The sequence below is a fragment of the Balaenoptera borealis genome (genome assembly GCF_965194805.1).
Source record: "Balaenoptera borealis genome assembly, chromosome: 12".
Lineage (NCBI taxonomy): Eukaryota > Metazoa > Chordata > Mammalia > Artiodactyla > Balaenopteridae > Balaenoptera > Balaenoptera borealis.
In genome coordinates this window covers 19,660,575-19,685,249 of record NC_138869.1, presented here as the reverse complement: position 1 = coordinate 19,685,249, position 24,675 = coordinate 19,660,575, and the positions used below count along the sequence as shown (strand labels likewise).

General features: G+C 39.9%; 1 long non-coding RNA gene across 1 annotated transcript in view; it reads left to right on the top strand.

Moving 5' to 3' along the window:
• The first annotated feature begins 5,592 nt into the window (after positions 1–5,592).
• Positions 5,593–24,675, top strand: part of LOC309607160 — a 70,291-nt gene continuing 51,208 nt past the window's right edge. The window contains exon 1 of the long non-coding RNA XR_014232289.1: positions 5,593–8,856. This is a non-coding gene — a long non-coding RNA (uncharacterized lncRNA). The remainder of the gene's footprint in view (positions 8,857–24,675) is intronic.

Sequence of the window (24,675 nt, the reverse complement as noted above, 5' to 3'; positions counted from 1 at the left end):
TATCTAATTGGGCTGATCTTTCTGTAAAATCTCTGCAAGCTTTGTAGTTGTGCTAATAATAAAACCCTGGATGAAATCTACATTATGAAAGATGCTATATTTTTGTTCAGGAATATAAATTATTGAAACATATCTTTATATATGAAATGGTATTTTTTTGTACGTGTGATAATGTGCATTTTCTCTTGAGTTGGGAGAATTGTCTCAGTTTTATTGGAAGTGAGAGCTAGGGCTTTTTGTTTAAACAGTCACGTATACTTTAAATAAATTGGAAGAAAAAAATAGTCTTTTACATTTACCCACATATTTCCATTTCCAGGTTCTTTATTTCTTTCTAAAGATCTTAGTTTCATCTGGTATCATTTCCCTTCAGCCTTAAAAACTACTTTTAACATTTGTTGTAGTGCAGCTCTGACGGTGATAACCCTCTTTAGTTTTCTTTTATCTGGAACTATCTTTATCTTGCCTTCATACTTGAAGAATACTTTCACTGGATCTAGACTTCTAGGGGTTTTTTTTTTTTCTTTCTTTTAGCACTTTAAACTTGCTATTCACCTGTATGTTATGTGTTGCTTTTCTCTCTGTCTTCTTTCAAGGTTTTCTTTTACTCTTTGTTTTTTAGCAGCTTAATTACTGTGCTCCTAGGTGGGGTTTTCTTTGTATTTATTCTGCTATAGCATTGCTGAATTCCTTGAATCTATACATTTCTGACTTGCATCACGTTTGGTAAATTTTTGCTATTATTTCTTCAAATATATTTTATGCCTCATCTTTCTCTCTTCTTTTGGGACTCCAATTATACACATATTAAGTATTTTGAAGCTGCATTCATTTTTCTCCCTCCAATCTTGTCTCTCTGTTTGAGGTTGGAAAATTTCTGTTGAGCTAGCTGACAGACTGGGTCCTGCCCTCTGGTTAAAAGCTAAAAAATAGGAAACTCATCCCGTGCTGTTTCCTTCCTCTGGGTTTCTACTCTTTCCAGCATCTGCCTGTTTGGGGAAACCTTCCAGCGCTTTCAGTTATTATGTTTATATTCTATCCATTCTTTACAGTTTTTTTGTTTGCTTGTTTGTTTTTATTTTATTTTTAAGTTTTTATTATGGAAAATTCAAGCATAAGCAAAAGAGAGAAGAGTTTGAGGACCCCCTCCACCATGACATGTCACCCAGCTTCCAACAGTTAACTCATAGACAATCTTGTTTCAACAATAATGCTACTACTCACCCCTCCTCCCAGATTATTTTGAATGACTCCCAACATCATATTATTTTGTTTTAAATATATCAGCATGTATCTCTAGATAGGGATTAAAAAACAAACAAACCCACAATATCATTATCACAACAAAAATATTTAACAATAATTCCTTAACATTACCAAACATCTAATGAGTATTCAAACCCCCCAATTGTTCTACATATATATAATTTTTTAAACAGAAAAATATGGAACGCTTCACGAATTTGCGTGTCATCCTCGCGCAGGTGCCATGATAATCTCTGTATCGTTCCAGTTTTAATATATGTGCTGCCGAAGTGAGCACTCTTTACAGTTTTTATCTACAGGAGGGTTGGTCCTGAAAGGAACCATAACTAGAATTCCACAACTTTACATTGGAAAGAATTTCTTATATTACAAATCTTTAAAAATATAATTTTAGACTGTTTAATCATCATAAGGTTGCAGAATAATTTATTAGGTTGAACAATGTGAAATCACCATCTTTGCAGGACTGACATAGGAACAATTTCATATAATTCAACCTGGTAATTATGTTCTCATGTATTTATAATTAATTTTATCATTGAGTATTTATGGGCATATTGAGTTACCTGTATTTCAGGTTATTTACATTGTATAGAGCCGTAGAAGTGGAAATCCTGGGTCCAAATTTATGGACATCCTTAAACTTATTGAGTATAATTGCTAATTTTATTATTTAATCTTAAAACAGTAATACATAATGTAATTATTTTTTCCTAAAATTGTTGCATGAATTAATGGTGTCTAAAATGGTGTCTGTCCTAAAATTGGGTAATGCAATTATATTTGGGCTTTGCTTTTTTGTTTTGTTTTGCTTATTTTCATTAGCCAAAATATTATCAAGTTATTTACTTTGATTTATGTTCTATGGTTGTCCGTTATTATCTACATTGCATATATTCATTGTACTTGTCAATTCATGTATGTTTTCTTTGGGTACTGTATCAGAATATTTTAGGAACCCTGGAATATTCCAGACTTTCATCATCAAATTTCTTCCTTTACTTATATTTGAGGGTATTAAAATCTGCTTAATTTTAGGAAGCTTTTATGCTGGCTTCTTTATACAAGATAGGAAAAATTTTAAACGTGTTTCCCGTTTGTATTGGTGCGATGGGCTGAGCAATAGGAAAAAGAATATGAGCCAATAAATTTTGCTTGTTTGGAGGAAACACTATATATAGGCAATATAAGGGTTATGTAAAACTCGTACCTATAGTTCTGTGCCCTTACATGTTTTAGCATGAGCTGGCAAAAAACTACCGAGTGAGAAACACAAAAGATATAGCGGAAGATAGAAGAACTAATGCCTATACGATAAGGCAAATCTTTTGTGTCAAACAGGGGATTCAGAATCCTTGCTGTGGGCTTATTGTACTGTGGCATAGGGCTTGGAATGCCTTACTGAGATTGTCTGTTTATCATATTCTGAAAAACAACATGAAAAAATCGATTGATAAGTCTCATTTAACCCCTGAAAGAAAATAAATCCAGTGCAATGACTATAAATAATTGAGTTATGGTTTCTGTTAACACAGTATAACATACTAGCAATTTGTGCTTTAAATGCATCTCTGCTAATTAATTCGTTTATTTTGCAGGAAAAAAGTCAATTGAAAGCACAAATTATGGCCACTAAACACTACATAGAGAGGACTAATTGGTCCATGGCTCTTTTTAAAAGAGCTAAAAATGTGCCCCCAAAGAATGTACTATTATGTCATAATTTTTTAAAAAAAGTAAAGTCCACATACATCTAGATTTATGCCAAACTTTAAGAATGACTTAAAACAAGGATGACAAATACCTATGGCACATGAGAATCATTTCTTGTGTAATATCAATGACAGGCATCATTAATAGATCACTTTGTCCTTTCCTGCTGAACTCAGATATAGGGTGGAATCCTTTGGACAGAGTATTTCAGGGGGTCATGCCAATCAGATCGGTGATCTCATGAAAGGAAGACTTATTACCATGCACATCCCTTTTACTAAACAACTTATCCCAAGAGAATAATCTTACTTGGGCATTTATAATGAATAAAAATGATTTCTATCACAAGAAACAGGAAACCAATGCAAACTATTTTATGTAAAATACTTTTCCACTCACCTAGCTACAGAGTCAAGATGTATTCCAGTTTCAGCTTTTAATAAACAATGAACTTTCAGCTTATTTGAAGATCTAAGTCTTCAAATAAGAATGTCAAGTAACTGTCTCTCTCCTTTTCTTTTCCCTGCAGTGCCTTCATTCTCAGGCGTGCTCTAAGTGTTGACAAAAAGCAGCCTCACTTACCTCATGCCTGCTGAGCAATCCTCAGTTTTTCTCCCCATTGCTCAGAGTGAGTCCAAGGTAGGTCTTTCATTGGCTCCTTTTGAATCTGCCTTTCATTGCTTTGATCAGAGGGATAGAAAATATTGGTTGTTCATGCCTGTGTCACCTGGACCAGAGGTAGATAAGAAGCATTGGACTTAGCCTCAACTCAGCCGTATAAACACAGGGGAATGTTATTCTCTAAAGTTGGTTGAGCTCTATGAATGCAGATAAATGCCAGGCAAACAAAAAAAAATAGCACTGTCCACTGCAGGTTCCATTCTTATTTTCCTTTACTATTCTGAAATCGTTCTGATGACAGAGATCACAGTTGTATTAGTTAGGGGAAAGGTTAAACAGTTATAATAAAGAGACCCCAAAGACATTGGCTCAAAGAAGAGATAAAGTCATTTCCCGGTAGGAAGTGGGCTCCAATCCATGGAGTCATCCAGCAACTCAGGCTAAGCGGTGTTTTTTTGTCATCTTCAACATAAAACTTTTACCACTGCAGGCTAGCTAGAAGGAAAAAGAGCTGTGAATCTAGATTATTTTTAAGTAGATGACCTGGAAGTTGCCAACTACATTTCTCTTCATGTCGCTTTAGTGAGAACTTAGTCTTGGGTTCAAACTTGGTCACGAGGCAAACTGGGAAATGTAGTCTTTTGGTAGGTGGCCATGTGCCCAGGAAGAAAAAAAAAAAAGGAACAGATTTGGGGGTGAGGCAGGAGAATGGAGGGGAGCAAACAACATCCTGCCACAAGGTTTTTGTTTTTGTTTTTTTAATTTATTTTTGGCCGCGTTGGGTCTTTGCTGCTGCGCACGCACTTTCTCTAGTTGCAGCGAGCGGGGGCTACTCTTCCTTGCGGTGCGCGGGCTTCTCATTGCGGTGGCTTCTCTTATCACGGAGCACGGGCTCTAGAGTATAAGCTCAGTAGTTGTGGCTCGCGAGCTCCAGAGTGCAGGCTCCGTAGTTGTGGAGCACGGGCTTAGTTGCCCTGTGGCATGTGGGATCCTTCTGGACCAGGGCTCGAACCCGTGTCCCCTGCACTGGCAGGCGGATTCTTAACCACTGTGCCACCAGGGAAGTCCCCTGCCACAAGGTCTTATATTAAGGAGAGCCACTGGTTCTCTCCTTTTTCTCTAACGTGTTTACTTCATGTTGACAGTGGTAAAACCTATTGTCCAAAATCAATTGGACAAAATAGACAGGCAAAAAGGATAAACTAAGTCCTTTACTTCGACTAAACTGTTTGTCTCTGTAAATATCAGAGACAAATACCCTTATTCTTGTGGTATCACTCACCATCTCACTGTTCAGCCTATGTTTATTTGCTGTAGCAGAATTGGAATAAATAAAATTATCTTCCAAGATGGCAGTGTCTTGTCATATGCTAAAATGATACAAGATTAAAAACTAGGAGATTTTTCAATTTTTTCTAGGCCACTAACCAGTTGTACAACCTTGAGAAAATTTCTGAACCTTACCCATCTCAGATATCAATATAAAAAGAAGTTGTAGGAGAATATTTTATCTGAGGTCCCTATCAGATTGAAAAGATTTTATATTATGTTGGAAGTAGAGAGGTTTAGATGAAATTCCCACCCTCCCAAAATACCAGGGTTTTCCCCCAATAAATGTGAATTCATTCTATAACCCAGTTCACAGGTCTTTGAGATGAAATTTGATTGACTAGGACTTTAGAGCAATCACCAATAGGAAAGTGAGCTAGCCATAATTGTCAGTTGGGCGTTTCTGGTTGGAGGATAGGAAATCTTTCTGATCTCCACAAGAAATCAACAAATGCCCTGAAGCCTGAGATTTGACAAAATACAAGCAATGTCTTAGCTATATAAGTATAATGTTATTAATGACCATAACATTAGCTAGCCCTTTTAGAATCCAGTTAAAGTATCTGGTTCCATGACCTCCTAAGGGTGGATCACACATATTAATGATCCACAGAATGAAATACAAGATTTTATCTTCTTATTTGTTCCAGAATTATTGCCCTTTGATTTTTAATACATGTCGTTTGTTCTCACATTAAAGGACAGGTTAAAGGAGTATCTATCGACTCTGTCATTTTAACTCCTCAGAGTTAATATGGTGGTCTTCTTTAGCTTGATTAATATCTAAGCCGAAGGTGGCTGCTTTGTACTTCCAAGGTTGCCTTTGAGGGTTTATCCCTCAGTGGAACATCCGGCTTTCCTTTAGTTTAGCAGTTGGCCAGCAAACCTCTGTCGATCTGTGACTATTCTGAACTGATAGACTGAAATGCCATTTCCCAAACTACAGCTCTTCTGCTAAACAATTTTTTCTAGGAGTGATGCCATATCACTAGCTACGGGGCTTTGCCAAAAGGCAGTATTCCTCCAATGGCCCTACTCTGGGAATGATACCAAATGATGGTTCAGGCCGGGGTAAAAGCTAAAAAATACCCCAGCTTTTAATACCTCTTCTCTTTTTTCCAGATGACTGGCCAATCTCTCTCACTTTCTGCTTCTATTCATGAAAGAATTCCTTTTCTCCCCTTCATTTGCGATTTAATAGTTGAATTTTTATTTTACATGGTGTTCCTCCATTGTGAGAGAGCAATTCACACCTTTCAAGGCTAATGCAATCAAATTTTCATGTGACATAAGTATCTAGTCTTTCTCCAGCACCCACATGCAAAGGTGTGATGCCTGATAGATTAGGATTGTTTGTAGAGTGGGAAATGTGCTGAATAAAGTGTCAGACAGGAGAATGGGAGCCAAGAGAGGGTTTCAAAGCAGCAGCAGAAGGTATCTTCAGCAAACATCCATTCTGGCTGAAGGATGCCTTCTGGTTTCAGGTTCCAGTCTTCCTAGAAGCTGAGGCAGTGGAGCTGTAAGTTTCTTGGGACAGGAAAGCCTAGATTGGTTGCCTGCCCTTAAATATGTATTAAAAATATGAACTTATCCTTGGAGGGAAGAGCTATGAGGTGTTTCTTGGATGTGGAAGTTTAAGTCACTGCCTCCATTTTGTATTCCTTTTAAAAAAAACTTCCTTTAGTTGGCTAAAATACTTTCTTGCTCTCGATACTGTTTTCCTTTCTTGGTTAATCATTTGCCTGTCTTCCTCCGTCTCTTCCTTCCTCCCTCCGTCTCTCCCTCCCTTTCTTCCCTTTTCCTTACCTATCTTTCTCTTCTTTCCTTCACTTCTTTCTTAAAATGTAGCTGCCTGGGGTAAAGATTTTTGTGTATATGCTGACTTAATGGCTGTCCCTAGTAAGCCATGGGTTTACTATTGGGCTATTTCCTAATTTATATGCAGTGCCAGGGGCTCAGAAGTACGTTATTGTTATTTTCCTTTTAATAAAAACCCATATTTAAGAACTGACACTTCATCTTCTTGTTTCAGGTATTATACCTTGGTATTCTTTTATATATCTTTGGGTAGTTGATTTAAAAAGACGCAACTAGCCTTGCCTGTTGAGTTTTCCACTGTACCCTAGCACCTAGAACAATGACTGATAAATAGTAGGTGCTCAATAAACATTTGTTTTTAAAATAATGATGCAGATGTCAAACAAACTCATCATAGACAAAAGAAAAACAATATGTTTCAGTATTCTGTTGGTTTGGCCAGGATGGAGTTCTGAGTCTTTTGCTCAGCAGATGTTTATCCAGAAGGTGGTAAACTCCAGAGATCAACTTGGCTTTGTGTCTCCTTGACCTTGGAAATGTTTTCCTACAGACACAGTATTTTCCCTGTCGGAATTTTATTCAATATTCTATCTTTGTTTCTACTTTAGAAGACATGCCACGTGAATAATGATGCCTCAGGCGAAGAAATTACTCCAGCAGTTCAATTTAAACTCAGGACAAATCCTACCCTCACTTGCATTTGCAATTTGCAATGCAGTCAGTAAGAACTATGCCCACACATGAACTGACAGAATTGGGACTTCAAGGTTAGCAATTATTAAAATTAAAAGTTCATTTATTCCTTTTCAAAATATAAATATATTATTCAGTTGCTTCTGAAGCTGAATCCTGAGTTGCCTTCCCCTTGCTGCTCACTATAGCGGCATCCAGCTCTGAGGGTAGCTCACAGCTCTAAATGTCCTCATTGTTCAATGCACTAGATGAGAACAAAACCAGACTGTAAGGTCAATCTCACTGCCTTACTAGAGTAAAAATTAGAAGTCAGTGATTCTCTAACCATCAAAGAGAACTTAAATTCAACAGGATTTTTTTTAAAAAAGTAGTACTGTGTGAAAATTTTGGAAAATATGATCACGGTGGAGAAAAAAATGAAAGGGGTATATAAACCACTTACACCGCAAAGACTGTAACCTTCCCAGATTAATTTTGGAATCCTAAAATAAAATTTGCTTTTTTTGGTGGCATTGATAAGGCATCGAAGTGGCCTTTTGCAATGGAAATAACACACAGGATTTTCTTCTACTTTATAATAGTGAATTAATACAGAATAAATAGGAAAAAAATGTTCGGGAACAATATGGTAAAATTATAGACCGTAAGTGTTAGGACAATTTTTTTTAAATGGTAACAGAAGAAGGTGCCTAAATTTATGTACACAATAATTTGGCAGTTTATGGAAGTAGCATCATTTGTAAATTAAATAGCACGCCCAATCACGCCTCTAAACGAGGAAGGAAAGCAAAAAGAATTTTTTTTAACAGGTCCATGGCATCACACCCCTCCAACATGCAGCCCTGAGAGAAAACCAGACTGGCGACCCGTGTCTGGAATATGTACTGACTGGAACTCTCGGGAGGAGGAGGGGTTTCTTTAAAATTTCTTTTTTACAGACAAAAGGGGCAGCGATCTTTTGACCTCTTTTGACCATAGATGTGGAAAATGGCGAGCAAAGTTTTGGCTTCGTCCCTTGCTTTTCACCATGAAATAAAAGTCTTAAGCCTGTAACTCTCCCTGTCCCACGGGAGTGTGCAAAGGGAAGGAAAATAAGCGGCGTGGGTGAGGGGTGGCGGAGCAGAACCAGCGGAGAGACGAGAGGCGCGAAGCAGCCTCTGCCGGGTGGGCGTGGAGCGGAGCGCAAGCCAGAACAGGTCCGCGTCCTCTCGGCCACTGCTGGCGGTGGGCGGGGCGCGGCGGCATCTCCGCGGGCAGATCCGCGTGCAGATCAGCTGGGAGCGGCCGGCAAGAAACTCCCGTGGATCCGCCGGGAGCTGCTGGACCCCCACGTCCCTCTCCCGTTCCAAACCAGCCTGAGGGAGAGGTTTCCCCGAGGGAAGGTACCGAACGGATCTGGTGCAGGAAGCGACTCAGGTGTGTCCGGGGTGAGGGTCAGTTTGCGTTTGTTTCGTTAGCCCTGGGAGCTCCCCAAATCTTTGAGCGAGACAGAAGGAGGGTAAGTGGTTTGCTCCTGGGAGGAGGGGGTCAACCCATTGTGGGTCGGAGATGGTGCGCAATCAGGGCTCCGTTGTTGCACGAAGTAGGGTGGTCCGAGGTCCCTCAGCCTTAAGCCAGTTAGAGACACCCCCTTTCCCAGCCCCGCCCCCTGCTGGCTGAGGCTGGATTCAGACCCCTCCGGTCAGTCGGACGGAGTAAACGGGTCCTCGAATCCTTCAGCTCCCACTTTCTCCGCCTGGTCACGGGTAGGTTGACCCTCTTGTCTTTCCTCCAACCTCCCTTACCAGCATCTCTTCCTACCCTCTGGAGAGGATCCCAGACCCTCCTGAAGATTCCAGCCCTCTCCCGAGAGGGGGCTGCGAGGTCCAGCTGGGTTTGGGGTCAGTCCTGGCTTCACTCCTCTCTGCCCCTTACCATCTCTTGGGTCGTAAGGCTCAGTTCTCTTCCACCAACACCCCCGCCCCACTGTCTTGCTTCCACTCTCAGGGGAGGATTCCAGATCCCGCTGGGGTTCGGTACGCGCCGCCAGCTGGAAAAGGGAGATCTGTGGACAGCTGGGTTGGGGGGCGAGAAAACTGGGAGGGTTAGGAGCTCCACCTCCCCAGACCACCGAGGGGGCGAGGGGGCAGGCTGGGGGCGTGTTGCCATGGCTCTCTGGTAGCGAAGCTGGGGGAGCTAGAGATGCCAGTCATGGAAGGTCCCTTCTTCCTCTTTGTGCCTCTCCCCCTCCCTTCTTCTTCTTTTTTTTTTTTTTTTTGAGTGAGAGTGTGCGTGGGGAGGGAGCAGGGAGAAAGTGATTAATTTGGAGAGCAGGGACTGGAGCCAGGAGGCTGGGGGACGCTAGCCAGCCCCTTCATTCCCACTCCTCTTGCTCGCTGCGAGCCTCACTTTCTCATGCAAGGGCAGGACTGAGGAATTCCTGCGACAAGCCAGGGCCCTAGAAGCCTCCGCCGCGCTATCTCAGGTACCCACGCCCGGAGCCGCGCCCTGGGGCGAGCGCCGGGTGGGTGGTCGGGCTGTCAGCCGAAGGGCGGGCAGGGGAAGGGGTGGGAGGTGAGCGGCTGAAGGCGGGTGTGTAGTGACACAGCAGGGCGGCAAGGCGGGGAGGAAGATCCAGGTCCAGCCCAACTCGAGGGGCGCGGGGGTTCAGCCCCGCCCGCGTGAGCTCCCACAGAGCCCCCAGAGCTGGCAAGCGGTGCCTGGCACGCGCGTGCGCGATGGCGCGCTCACGGGAACGCCCCAGGTGGGGGGCACATTTGCGCGTGCGCGCGGAGGTGGGCAACTGGTGAGCCACCTGGGCTCGTGCAAGGCAAAGGCTCTCGCCGCGCTCACGTGGGTTCGAATTTCAGGTCCATCGTCTCTGAGGTGTGTGCTTTTGGACGAGCCACTTATCGAACCCGTCCCTCAGTTTCCCCTTTTAAATAATAGGGATAATATCAATACCTTCCTTTTAGGGTTTTTGAGCGACTGGAATAAGATAATTCCAGTAGACAGTTTAGCTCAGTGTCTGATGCATAATAAACACTAAAAGTTATGGTTGCTGACGCCGTTACTTTTATTATAAGTTAGTCCTCAATTAGATATGGCGTGTTCTCATTACTCTGCATTTTTATTGAAGGCAAAATACTAATTTCTAATTTTGGAGACCATCAATTGACATTAATATTACTGGCCAGTCCTACTCCTACAAAGCGTTGCTTTGGAGCAGATTGGAAGATATAAACTGACCAACTGGATGGAGAGAGAAGCTTAGAAAGCTATTGGGGGAAACTTTTAGTGACAAGAAAAAACAGTTGCTTTTACCGCTTTGTGTGTAAAAATGTTTCCTCTTTCACCTGCTAATGTTGCAATTGGCTTTGTCTTAATTTCATTCTCTTTATGAGGGACCACCCTGTGGCTTTCAAATTTTAACTTGGTTCTAGAGTCTAGTGTATAACATGGCTTTCCATTTTATGGCCTTAAGTGCTGCAGTGGATTCACCTCTAGTAACGGCAGAGCACACAGTGTATAATCATTCCTCACAAGCTCCTGAATATTGTCAGTGAATAAATGGAGACAGATAGTTATGTCTGGGCAGGTGTGAGTACTGGCTAGGAAAGTTCATTAAAATCTCTTTCCGAGCATGTTTGTACTCTTCACTGCAGAAGTGCAGGACTGTGATGATTAATCTGTTTTCCAGATTGTTCTCTGTTGCATCTTATGGGCCCTTCCCTTTAAAGAAAAGGCTACGGATGTTTATTACTACTCTTGGTTATATAGGTGCTCCAACATATCTGGTGATGAGCAAACTATAGACACCATTGACCTAATTACAGGTCTGACAGGATTTGATATTGCACATAATATATTTATTACCTTAAAGTTAATTCATCTCATTAAATGAAGTAGTATTAAATGCATTTTAAAATTACTTGCTTATTAAAATATTGGCAAGTTTTGATGAATCTGAAGCAAGTAAAACCAGGCAGATGTCACCATCACAAAGCTCCTTATGATTTTACAAAATAGACCTCACCTAGGAAAATGTTTGCTGGATAGGAGCTTGATTTTTATAGTTAACTTCTGAATTCTTTGAAGATAGCAGGTTGTTTGACCCAAAATTGCTTTTTTTTTTTTAAATTTTATTTATTTATTTATTTGTTTGTTTATGGCTGTGTTGGGCCTTCATTTGTGTGCCAGGGCCCTCTCTAGTTGTGGCAAGCGGGGTCCACTCTTCATCGCGGTGCGCGGGCCTCTCACTATCGCGGCCTCTGTTGTTGCGGAGCTCAGGCTCCAGACGCGCAGGCTCAGTAACTGTGACTCACGGGCCCAGCCGCTCCGCGGCATGTGGGATCTTCCCAGACCAGGGCTCGAACCCGTGTCCCCTGCATTGGCAGGCAGACTCCCAACCACTGCGCCACCAGGGAAGCCCCAAAATTGCTTTTTTGAAATATTTTAGCCTGATTCATTTTTTTAATGGAGAATTATAAATAAAAGTAATGATTTAAGACTGATTTAAGATTCTACTAGTTTTTATCTCATAAAAGAAAATTAAGTAATAGAGGGTGGCTAATGGCATTAGATTTGAAGAAATGAGTGTCAGGAAGCCCTGTGAATATCAATTCAGATAGTAGAGTATTGATTCAAGTTTGACTTTTGCACGACAACCAGCACCCCCTTCTTCACAGTGAATATGTCATCTTTAAAGGGTGCCTTGAGGAATTAGTGTGACAGCTTGCCTGAAATTCATGTGATCATTTACACATTCTTTCCCAGGAGCATTGGCATTAAATGTTTCATTTATTGGAAATTATTTTGCCCTTTGATTTATGACAGCCAGCAGTGCCATAGAGTCTAATACTTTTTAGAAACAAAATTTAGCTTTTCACTATTTTGTATTTTCCCTAAAAATTTAAGCAGTAATGCACATGGAAAGTTTAAGTTAGGCTGAAGACAAAGGGTAACAATAAAAAACCATGACAGATCCAGAAGTGTTGAGTTCTGAATCTGGGGAGCTAATTGACATGCTAAGGTATAATCTAGAGGACCAACTTGTCTCTATACCAAGGCTGTTTTCAGTGATGTACTGTATTATCTGATTCAATCAGTGTTCCTTGTTATTGTTTCAGAACGAGACTGAGAATACTATATTTTCAATTATGAACATTTTGATTACAGCTTCATTCTAACTAACTAATTCAGTATGAAGAGAATGCAATTATTATGGTGATTTACATACAGTATGCTAAATTAACACGGCTAATGAGTGAAAGCCTAGTATTCTTTCCTTTCATTCCTGGAAAAATATTGTGCTAAGCATTCTTTCAAAGAAAAGATTACATTATTCTCCAGCATTTTATGTCTACCTACAAGTAGAATTGGCAATGAGCCATTTTCTTTGCTATTAAAGTGAAATCTCTCACATTTTGGCAATCACGTGCCTCTATCCCTTTTTGGGGGGGAGAGGGTAGAGAATGGAAACAATTCTCAATTTAATTAGTTATGGTGATTTCTCCTTTCTCTACATCTTTATTGGAGGAAAGATTCTGTATTTTCTGATTTTAGAAGCTGGTTAACACCTTAAACATTACTAATTACTGCAGTTTATTTTATGTGTGGCACTAGTGTAGTTAGTTAATTATAGCTTTCTCATTAGCACCATGTAGAGAATAATGAATTAACACATCCCTTTGATCAAAAGAACATCTAAGTTTATCTTCTGAGAATAGAAGTGTTACTGTGTTACCGAAAGTCACTGTAATTTTCCCAAGAAACAAATCGGTTGGAATTCTCTAGCACTGGGATAAGAAGCTTGATGCATGAGGGAGTAGAGCAGTGGTTGCTTGGCAACCTAACATTATTCCGCAATTTCTCCTGGTATATTTATCCAGTAAACTAGAAAATTCTGTTTTGTTAACGAATGTTTTTAGTCAGTGCACAAATAGACCATAACTAATTGAGATTTTATGTATTGTGGATAAAAAATGATCCTGTTTACCTTCCCATTGTGTTTAGATAGTAAAAATACAAAGAGAGAGAATATTCTGTTTTGAGTTTTTAAAAATTTTCTGTAAAAAATGTTTACTTAATTTTCACATTAGTTAATTACTACCAAAAGATTGCAACTTGTTTACCTCTTTGGAAGTCAAATTATTGGGAGTGTGTGTGTGTGTATGTGTGTGTATGTTAAAATTGTGTGTACACAATTTTTCAATAAGAATCAGAAATAAATTTCGAACTGAGGTGAAGTCTTCAAAAGTCATGATTGACATGATTAATTTGGTAAATTTAGGGGGGCATACACATTCAATCCAAGTGATACTGGGAGATGATAAGAATAATAAATGTGCTGAATGGCAAATATATAAATGCACTCTGTTCTTTGACCAGGGTTTCTTCTCCAGGCGGTCTTATCACATTCTCTCCTCAGATGTTTGGGTGCATCTCATTTCCCCTATAGTTGTGAAGTAGGAGCTTAGCAAAGCCAGCCATTGCCCATCTTTCAATCCACCTCTCCCTGACTCCAGGGACTACAATATACCATTTTCCTATTCAGCCTGTGAATTTTAGTGTGCATCATAATTCCCTTCTCAGATGGTAAAATCTTTTGAGGGCACATGCTTCATTTTATGCATCTCATAAACCCTATAGATTCTGGCACAGTGGGAAGCAAACTGGTGTGGCTGTAATCGTCAGGCTGCCAGGTTTCCAAATCCAATTCTGTGAACTCCTCAATGTGTGGCCCTGGCTAAGTCATTTTAACCTCCCTAAGACTGATTTCATCTATGGAAATGAGGAGTAATATCCATACCCAGCTCATGTGTGTTATTATGAGCGTTATATGGGGCAATCTATGTAGACAACCTATTAGAACTCATTAAACATTCAGTAAATTCTGGCTTTTTTATTATAATAGTTACTCCACGCTCAGTGTATGAATGGATACAAGAGAGATAGACATAAGTGTGTGTCTATGTATATGAATAAGTATGAGCTTATTATATTATTATCATTAAAAGTATGGAACATGGGTTGACACCTACATCAATTATATGCACATATACTGGTTGTGATCGTTTCACATCTTTGAAAGATCCTGAGTAGTAGTTTTCAGGCTGAAATGAGAATCACCCGGAGAGCTTTTCTTAAAACTAGCAACCCAGATCAGTTCAATAAGAATCCCTGGAGGTGGTGATCAGGCATGTGGATTTTTGAAAGCTTCCGGTGACATTCTGATGCCACAGTTGAGAACCACCACCTTAGATTTGGGTAGGTCTTCTATAATATCATGTTGGCCTGAGGCATTGACTCACAGTTACCTTGGCATCATGAAATGTGGTTGAAAAAGAAGAAGAGCTCTGATAAACCTCTGAGGTTTTTCTTACTGATCCCTTTGGTTTAGACAGCACTTTATTCTCTGAAGAGCTCAAATGTGCTTTTCATTTACTATGTATTTCATTTTTCAGCCAAATGTCTCTGTGAAGATGGTAGGAAAAAAGTCATTATCCTGATTTTGCGGATGAATGGAGAGAGCCATACAGAAATTAAATGATTTGATTAGATTCATACATTTAGAACAGACCCAGATATCAAGATTCCTGTCACTTTTGAGTTCTGGATGTTCCTCTCTTTTTGCCTTGAGATTTCAAATGAGGGAGGGAAGGTTGTTGTTTTTGGACTAAATAATTGTGTAGGAAAGAGCTGTATAGGTGAGAATTTCTACCTTTCTTGTTCTAATTCTGCATTATAAGGAAAAGCAGATTTTTTTTTTTTTAAGAAGAGGCACCGTAGTCTATTTAAGATCCAACCCTGTGTCCCTTGGACTGAACCCAGCCTACATATGTTTTTTTGGCCCAAGGCGTGTTTAAGAAATATTTGAGCCAATATTTAAAACCCAAATATTTCACATAAAATTCATATCTCTGACTTATCTTGGGAAACTTGATGTTCTTGGAATATTAGACCTGAATGCCCAGGTGGCAGAGAGTACCACTGGCTGGAACTGGGTAACATGTCCCCTTGGCAGTGTTAAAGGACCCAGAGTTTTTCATCTTTTCTGGATAAAACCTGGCGCTCTCTTGCTTTCACTTTGATTTTTTCTTGTATATAAGTAGTACTCAAATGGGGCAATTGAAGGGCATTTAAAGAAGGGACCACATCTTTTTGGGCAGGGTTGAGGGAGACCAGCAAGGGCTGAGGAGGCACCCCTGGGGCTGTTACTGCCCTTAGTCCAGTGGGGCGACAAGAGAGAAAAGTTACTGGAAGGTGAGAGCCATAGCTTTGGGGAAGGCTGCAGACAGGAACTGTGGTTTTAGAGAAACATAGCCATTCTTGAGTCACAGGACACTGGTCTCCCCCTACCCCAAGATCTTCTGCTCCTTCCTCGCAGTGGCTGTGCCCACCAGCAGGCAGAGGACAAGGGAGCCTGGTCCAAGTGTCCTGCTGAAGTTGGATCCCTCTGCACAGAGCAGCCTGGAGAAAGGTGGAGAATGGATCTGAATCTGGGGGGTTAATGAAGAATATCAAGCGCACCTTGAAGACTTCAAATGTATAGAATGTGGGTAATGGGGAAGAAGGAAGCTCGAATTGCCAAAAGCAGGACAAAATGGAGAATCATTAAATTTGCATTCAGGGCTGTCTTTTCCTCTTTTCCTTTGTTGTTCCTTTCTCGGCTCCTCTTTCATTGCCCCAGGTGGGCATGCTCATGGCCAGAGGTGGGTTTCAGTTGCAGCCTTCAAACTTCAAAACAAACTTGCCCATTCCCTTGCATTATCTCTGCTTTCCAAGATGAGAGCTTTACAGCAGAGAGAATAATGCAAAAGATGTATTCTCTCTTCTAAGGTAACAGGTTTGCATTTTTAGCAGAGGTTCCTCCCTAACAAAAGCTTTTGCAGTAAGTGGTGATTTTACCTCTAGGGACTGCAGGTGTCGTATCCAGGAAGTGGAGACACCCTCAAATAATCGTCTGGCAGCCTAATGTCATTGTGACCTGGATATTTGGATCTCTGGAGGGTACCTCTCTTTGGTGTAGTAGTATCAGGGTAAAGAGGATGAGGAAATAGATTAGGGATGCATTGGTAGCATCCTGATGTGAGAAATTTGTATGTTCCCTGGCCAAGGGATGTAGTCAGTGTAATAGAAGGTAAATTGGTGAGAAAAATGTGGAGATTTTTGATGATTTGATGCTATTAGAGTTGATTGTGAATTCAGTTTGTTATTGTGTTGAAGACCTCCACTAAAGAATGTAATGTGACAGAATATCAGCTTACTATGGAATGTCTTACATATTGATGTGTTCAAAGGAAATAACACCTCTCATGTGCAAAGGTTCAAGGGGAAGATAAGTATTGACCTTTTGTGAGACTCTTGACACTTGACACTGCATTTCCATCCATTTGGAAGATTCCTTCTGAATATTTCTATTGAAAAATCACCATGTCTTGCATGATTTGAGTACTTATTTGAGCTTTTTAAAGAATTTTCCCATATCTCATGTGACTTTTTCAACAACATGGCAGACAAAAAGTGACAGGTTTGTTAGCTCATTTTATAGAGGAAAAACAACTGAAGCAAAGTCGAATAGCGGGCTGGGCAGTGGTGAAACCAGAATTAAAGTGCAGATATCCTGATACGTAACCAAGTTCATAATCCACTCTACAGCTTTTAGATTTCCTTATTTGAAAAAAAAAAAAGAGAACTATTGTATAACTGATTTCTTTTTTTAAAAGCAAATTCAGAGTTAATATGTTTGCTGAGGGATACAGTGAATGTAGGGGAAGTATTGAAAACTTCACCAATTATATTTCCAAGGTTGAATATAGTCCTGCCCAAAGATAGGGAGATTAGATTTTTTTACATAGCATCCGTAATTCCAGTGCACATTGATTGATTAGTTGATTGATTGATTGTGTGTTCTATGAGACATTGACAGTGACCAATCATTAAAAAGCTTTTATTGAATAACTGCTTTGCGCAGGACTGAGGCTGTGACAGGCAAACACTTAAATAGCTATCACTTATTAAATGTTTATGATGTATTTTGCAATCTCTACATCAGTGTTTTGAGGAAAGTACTATTATGATAATACCCATTTAATGCTGAGTGTCACAGACGTAGGGGTGTCCTTGTCCTGGGTCACACAATATGGCCTGGAAGTGGCTGAGCCGGGACTCAAACTCAGAAGTATCTGCTGCCCAGCCGCAAGATCTTAACTACTACACTATGCTGCCTTTGAGTCCAGCAGACCCCTTCAGCACCCCCTCTTAGTTTGGACTGCTGTAGCAAAGTACCACAGACTGAGAGGCTTATAAACAACAGAAATTTATTTCTCACAGTTCTGGAGACTAGAAGCCTGAGATCAGGGTGCCAGCCATCTTCTGCTTTGCCGACTGCTGACTTCTTGTTGTATTGTCACAGAGAGAATGGCAGAAAGGGCCCAAGAGAGTTTTCCAGTGTCCCTTTTATAAAGGTACTAATCTCATTCATGAGGGCTCTACCCTTATGATCTAATTCCCTCCCCAAGGCCACACCTCCAAATACCATCACACTGGGATTAGGGTTTCAACAATGAATCTGGGGGAGACACACACATTCAGTCCATTGCACACCCTTTCTCTTCTCTCTTTGACTTCATTTCCCATGTGTGCAATGTCCGTCAGTACCCCCCTGGATTAGTAGGATTCTCTAACTATGGTCTTCATCAAGGGCCAGCACTCATCCCTGTTGTCCGACCAGATTTACCTGTTCTGTGTCTTATTACCTCAGGTAAACATGTGGAAAAGTAGATAATAAGGGCTCCTCCTGAGGTATTACATGATATTGTATGTTTATACTAGGAATGGTGGCATTTAAAATGGTGGATTTAAAATTCTTGTTGCAAAGATTCATTGTGAGGCACTGCCATATGGGAGATGCATTGGGAAAGGAGGACATTTGTGTTTTCTCCAAAATCATGTCATAAAAGTGTTTGGTGTCTGAGTCTTCCTGAAATGTGTCCTGGGCACCAGTATATGTAAAAATCAACCTTCACCCTCACCAAAGCTTTTGCTTGCCCTCATTACCATTTCTTATTTCTTGGCAGGAATGTTTCTGATGCTCTATAGTATCAATAGACATGGATTTCCTTCACATCTGGGTATTATATGAAACCAATTGCATTACACGGTTAGCATTTCCACAAAGGTGTATCTGCCACTCCAGATTAAGATAGAAATAGTTGGCAGTGGTAGATGCCATATCCCAGCCTGACTGTTCTTGAAAATGACACCTATCATAACAATGGCGCTGTCTTTATTAGCAGCTGTCAGTTAAGATAAGGTTTGGGAGGGAAAAAGATATCAACTGTATTCTAGGCATGGGCAATATATTTAGGATTTTTGAGAGGTGTTTGATTTTTTTGGTGTGTGGTGTTTAGAAAAAAAATGTACATTTTTTTAATATGCAAAATACACGTAGCATTCTCAAGCACTGACTCCAAAAGGCTCTTTTTTATATAACAGATAGTGGCAAAAGTGTGTTTTTGCTTTCTCCTTTGTCTGTAGAGCAGATCCCATTTCCTTAGACTATATGGAGTGGATTTGCTTTAAGGCTTTTGTTTGATCCATGCCTGCTTCTTTAGAGTACAGCACTTGGGTCCTCAAGAAATGAACGTATTTTTGTATTACAAATTCAGAGACTTTCTAAACTTGTTCTGTACAGTGCATCTGATGACACAGCAGAGAAATCATTCATTAAATTAAAATACTTAAGGCATTATACAATGGCAAGAAATTGAAAACATTGTCCATGATGGAAAGTAAACAAAGAAAAATATAATAATTTTAACATCTATGGACTACACCAGAAGGAATAACGGACTATTTGGGGTTATTCGTTATTGTTCACTAATGTGAGACATATACTATTTTCCACAAAGGAGATCTGAGAGAATGGTTAAAAGTAGAAAGCCAAAATAAAGGTGTTTAAATTTGACCTCGACCCCATTTCACATTGTGACCTCCAGCAGTTCTCAGTGGAGCTAGATTTCAAAGGATCTCAAGAGACCTTTTTCCATGCATACAAGTTTCTGCATGTAATTGATTTGGGCTGAATAGATTTTGAACACAATTGATTTGCTTGAAATAATGCTAAAGGACCAGCATTGAGCAGTTCAGGTACAACTCATGTCAGTCAAGTTCAAATAAATTGGATTCAACCTTAATCACTATCCCCTCAAAAAAGGGCTGGCAGTCATTAGAGGGAATACCATCCAATTATGTATAAAAATTGATATGAGTTGTTTGAATTGGAAATTGACCTCCATACACAAAACCTCCTTTTGAAAACTTGGTTACTACCTTCTATTTCCCTGTTTCACCAGCTGTAAACTGAGGATAGAAACATTTGCTGTTGCCTCCCAGTGGCAGTTGGAGGACTAATGAGCTAATATTTGTTAAGTGCTTTGAGGATAAAAGCGCCAGCTATTATTATTACTAATAAACCATTTTTCTCCAGTGTAATTTTGGACAGCAGCCATTAAAAACCCATTGCTGTATTTAACAGTATAACAGTCTGCTACAGCCTAGTATTTACTGCCTCAATTAAGCATGCATTCCACTTCCTTTGCCCCTCCAAATTCTGAGCTGATGAGGAGGGACAGAAAGGTTTGTGTCATCATTTCCCAAGTTCATTTAAATAATGGGTTTAACAGACTGGATGCTTCTGGCGGAGAGTCCTTTGATTGTCTCCTCTGAAAACTAGAATGTGTCCTTAATGGGAGGCTAATTTGGCTGTCCATTTGGTTCTGTGTCGTATGAAGGGAACGGAAGCCCTGTTCTAGATTTTTATTCAATTGGATTTACATTGCATTTACTGTCTTTGAAGATTGCATACCAATATGGTTTTGGTTATTTACAACTGGTTCCATAAATGAAGCAAGATTATGTGGGTGGCTGTAAGTGTATACGTGCATGGGGTGGGCAGGGGCGTGTGCACTGTTCACAACTCATGCTAAAACTGAAGTGGAAACTGAAGTAATTACACAGCTACTCCCAGTCCATAAATATTTAAAAAATAAAATTGGAAGCCTTGAATAATACAGAGTAGTTTATTAATCTGTAGTTAACATATCATATTAAATACTTTCAATCCCAATTTATTTTGACCTATGTAGATGTCCTAAAAATAAATATTTCCCACCTATTGCCAAAACAATGCTCATTTTCCTCCATGCTGTTTTACTGCTACAAATAAGAGTAAAAATGTCAAATAAATCAATGACTGTAATGATAGGTATTCATTTGGAGTTTACTCACCAGGTAACTCCAGTATTTAAATCCTAAGCTAGTATCTAAAAATTGAACAAAAGAGGCATCATAGCAACCTAAATCAAATCTCTGCAAAAATTCACCAAACTGCAATCATTTTATTGTGGAAAGACCAGCCTCATTCGATGACTATTTACTCTTAATTTAGAAGCATCCCAGTAAGCTTAATTGTCTGTTTTATTTTAGTGGACAACATGATAAACTGCAAGTTAGAGCAGATGAAGGAAATATTGCAGATTCATTCACAGACAAAAGAATTTACAGCTAACATCTCTTCAGCAAGGGATAAGGATAGAAACACTAGAAAAAGACAACTCAGAAATCATGAGTATATGGATGGTTCTGAGTCATTAAGAAATTACAACATAGTTTAAAATAGAAAAGATAAATTTTCATGTATCACCTATAGGAGTACAGATCATTTATCTGAAAATCACGTAAAACCCTCTTAACTAGTGATGTAGCTGTTTAAGAATGTTAAATACAAATACAAAACAGCAATAATAAAACCTCCAAACCTTTTACAAGATGTCCTTCTAGAAGCAATGCACTGATAACTATCCAAGGTACTATTCTTTGCAGATAAGATTTTGTATTGCCCACTATAGGGAAATCACAGTGTATTTTTTTATTACTATCACTTAGGGAGACTGTGCTGTGTAAATACTATCACCATTCCATTGGCTTCTGAAATTGAGTTCACGCTATTTTCATCATTTATTTTGTTGAATTGTGTACCGGGAATTCACCATATGGCTTAAAACTGTTGAAGACCTCAGTAGATACGTGTTTTGCATATGAGATTCTTGGGGAAATACACAAGCGGCTTATTGTTTGGAAGAAAAATACCTGGAGGCTTATGTGTAGCTAAGAGGGGAAATGATGAAAAATGATTCAGAAATGTGACCATGTAGCAATTTATGTAAAATGAGAAGGGGCGTTGTCCCATAAATCTATTGCTACATGGCAAACTAACCCATAACTTAAACAAGTTAAAACTCCATTTTATGAAATTTCATAATTTTGTGGGTCAGGAGTTCAGGCTGGGCTGGGGTAAGTGATTTCTTTAGCCCCAGCTCGTAACAACTGAGGTCACCTCGTGGTTTCCAGATGCTGGCTAAGCTGGACTGGTGGCCCCAAGATGGCTTCACTTGCATGTCCGTTGTTTTAGCCAGTTGGGTTGAGCTCAGCTGGGCTTCTCTTCCTTTTCATGTAGCCACATGGCCTCTTCACTGGTTTCTGCAACAGATTGTTGGACTTCTTGCGTGATGGCTCAGGGCTCCAAGAGCTCAACTTAGAAGATTGTCAGTTGTCTTAAAGGTCGGGTCTGGAGTTGCCCTTCCGATGTAATCCATTGGTCCAAGCCATCAAAGACTAGTCCACATTCAAAGAGAGGACTCATCTAACCACCTTGCTGGAGGATTCTAGTAGACATGGTAGGAAGAAATTTTTTTTTTAAAGACATGCTAACAACAGGATTATCAAACCCACTGTGACACCATGTACTTCATACACGATTGATTAAAAAGTGGAAGAAACATGGAACAAGTAGAACTACTCTCTGTCCCAAGGGGAGAGTCCTTTGTCTTCCCCAATTCCTAAATATCTTAAGCCCAGGAAGACAAATGCCTTTGAGAAGGGAGTGTGACAAGAGGGTGAACTTGGGCTCCATGGAAGTGCCTATGGTTTTGTCTGGAGAGAGAGGCTAGAGCTGAGAGTAAGGGAGGGACGAGTTGGCCAGGAATACTTTTGGCTAAAGATTCTTTAGCGGGATAGGCTTTTCTGATGCTTTTGTCTTCTGATCCATTTACATTTATCCTTACTCTTTTCCATTTACCTTGGAAATGGCTTGGGCTTGGGAGAACCAGGAGTACCTCCTTAGAGTCAGAAGGGCCAAGGTGAAACCCAAATGCCAGGAATCAAGGAGGTGACTACTTAGATTACATAAGGCACCAAGCTTGAGGAGGGAGAGAGGAGAGCTGCTCCATTTCCTTCTCTTTGTCCGTTACAGCCACACATGGAAAAGGAAGCAGGCTTCTTGGCCTGAAATGATGATTGTGCATTTGGCTGCAATCCTGCTTTACCTGTAACTTTCAGAAGCATGACTGTAATGGGAAGGCGCTAATGGGTAGCGAGGACCAACATTATTCTTATTTCTTCTTGTGCACAGAACAAGAAGCAGGTCAAGAATATATAGCCGGGGACTTTCTTGGGCTATTTCTTTCTCTTCACCTGCTCACTGAGAGTGGCTGAAGAACAACTACCGCCATGCCTGATGTAGGTTCAGTTTGTGTTCTCATTGCTTCTGCCTTTCTATTTTCTCAAATCCTCCCATCATATTCTTCCTTCTATAGCATGTCATTTTTCTCTAAGTACTTGGGAGCCAAGCATGCTATTTTTCTTATACCTCTGACTCCCACCTTTCTGATAAACGTGAGTAGATGTGTTTCTCCTGCAGCCTTGCCGAAAGCACCAGCAGAGTATTGCACTATATTTTTCATATTTCAAAAATTATGTCAACAGGCAAAATGCAATATATGTAACCCTAAAAGGCTGTGCTACAGTGTATTTAATTCTATACTGGTAATGCTTTAAATTGCCTTTGAAAGACACAACGTATGTACATTTAATTTGATACTCGTAACGGCTAGCTATTTAAGCAAGGTAGGTATTGATCCTGTTCAGAGAGTTAAGGGAACTCGTGGAACTCATATGTGTGAATGTGGAACTAGAAATCAGGTCATCTGATTTGTCTTAAAGTTATTTTAATGGCAAATCATTTGTGACTGATAAAAGATTTCCTTATTCAGAAAATGCAAGTTTTCTGAAAATGTTTCATTTTTCGATGATATAACCTAAAGCCTTATAAATTTTAAATTCTGCTCTCTTGGATCTCAGAAAAAAAAATGAAAGAAATGGCAGAAATTGATGGTGGTTGTAAACTGAGGTTTCTATAATGAGTTTGTACTTAAAAAAATGATTAGGACTACTGAAACACAAGCAATGCTAGGTTTCCCCACAGTTTTTTTTTTTTTTTTTTTTGATATAGCAAATACATTTTTACTGCAGCAGAGAGCATCTTTTCTCCCATCTCCCTTTAGCAATTTGCCATTTTCTGTCCTCTTTAACCTTTCTCTACTTTAAACAACCAGAAAACCTGCTTCAGCTTTCTTCTTGACACACTGAGATTTATTTCTCATGAGCTATTCCGGAAAATTCCACGTTCAGTCTTCTAATCACTAGACCACTGCAACCTTTCTCTCACTGGATTTCTGCATTTTATTGTCGCCCGTCTCCACTAAGACCTAAACGTCACTGTTAAAATCCCCTTTCTCGCTTGTCACTTTGACCATAATGTCACTTACTTCCTGAAAATTTCCCCTGGCTCCCCACTGCTCTGCAGGCCAAGTAACTGTCATACTTGGTTTCCACATCCAGCCGGACTCAGTCTTCATGATTCCCCTCTTTCCTGTATCCTTAGAGACCCCCTCCTGTTACTGGACAGCTCGCTGCTCCTGTCTGTCTTCTCAGACACATTTCCCGCTGTCCTTTCTTCTTAAAGTCACTGGTCACTCAGTAATCTACAATTCTCTAAGACTGTACTCGCTGAAATGTAACCATTGTCATGATTTTTGTCTTATCTTTGTGCCGTCTGCCATAATTCACTTAAATTTTTAACTGGCTCATTATAAAAAGACACTGACTTAAAATGGAAGTTTTATTTCACTGCTATCAATGAAACACCAGTGTCAGTGGGAAATAATGAAAGGTCACTACAAACGTGAATACAACAAAAACAACCCAAGGTCATTACATTCTAGCGAGGTCCTATTGCCTGACCAAGGCTCCAGGCTTAAGTCCTGCTCTCTCTTTATGAAATAGCAAGATTAGAAGAGTTAAAGCGCTGTTAATGATATATTAGAACCTACCTGAGACTTCCAGGTTTTTATA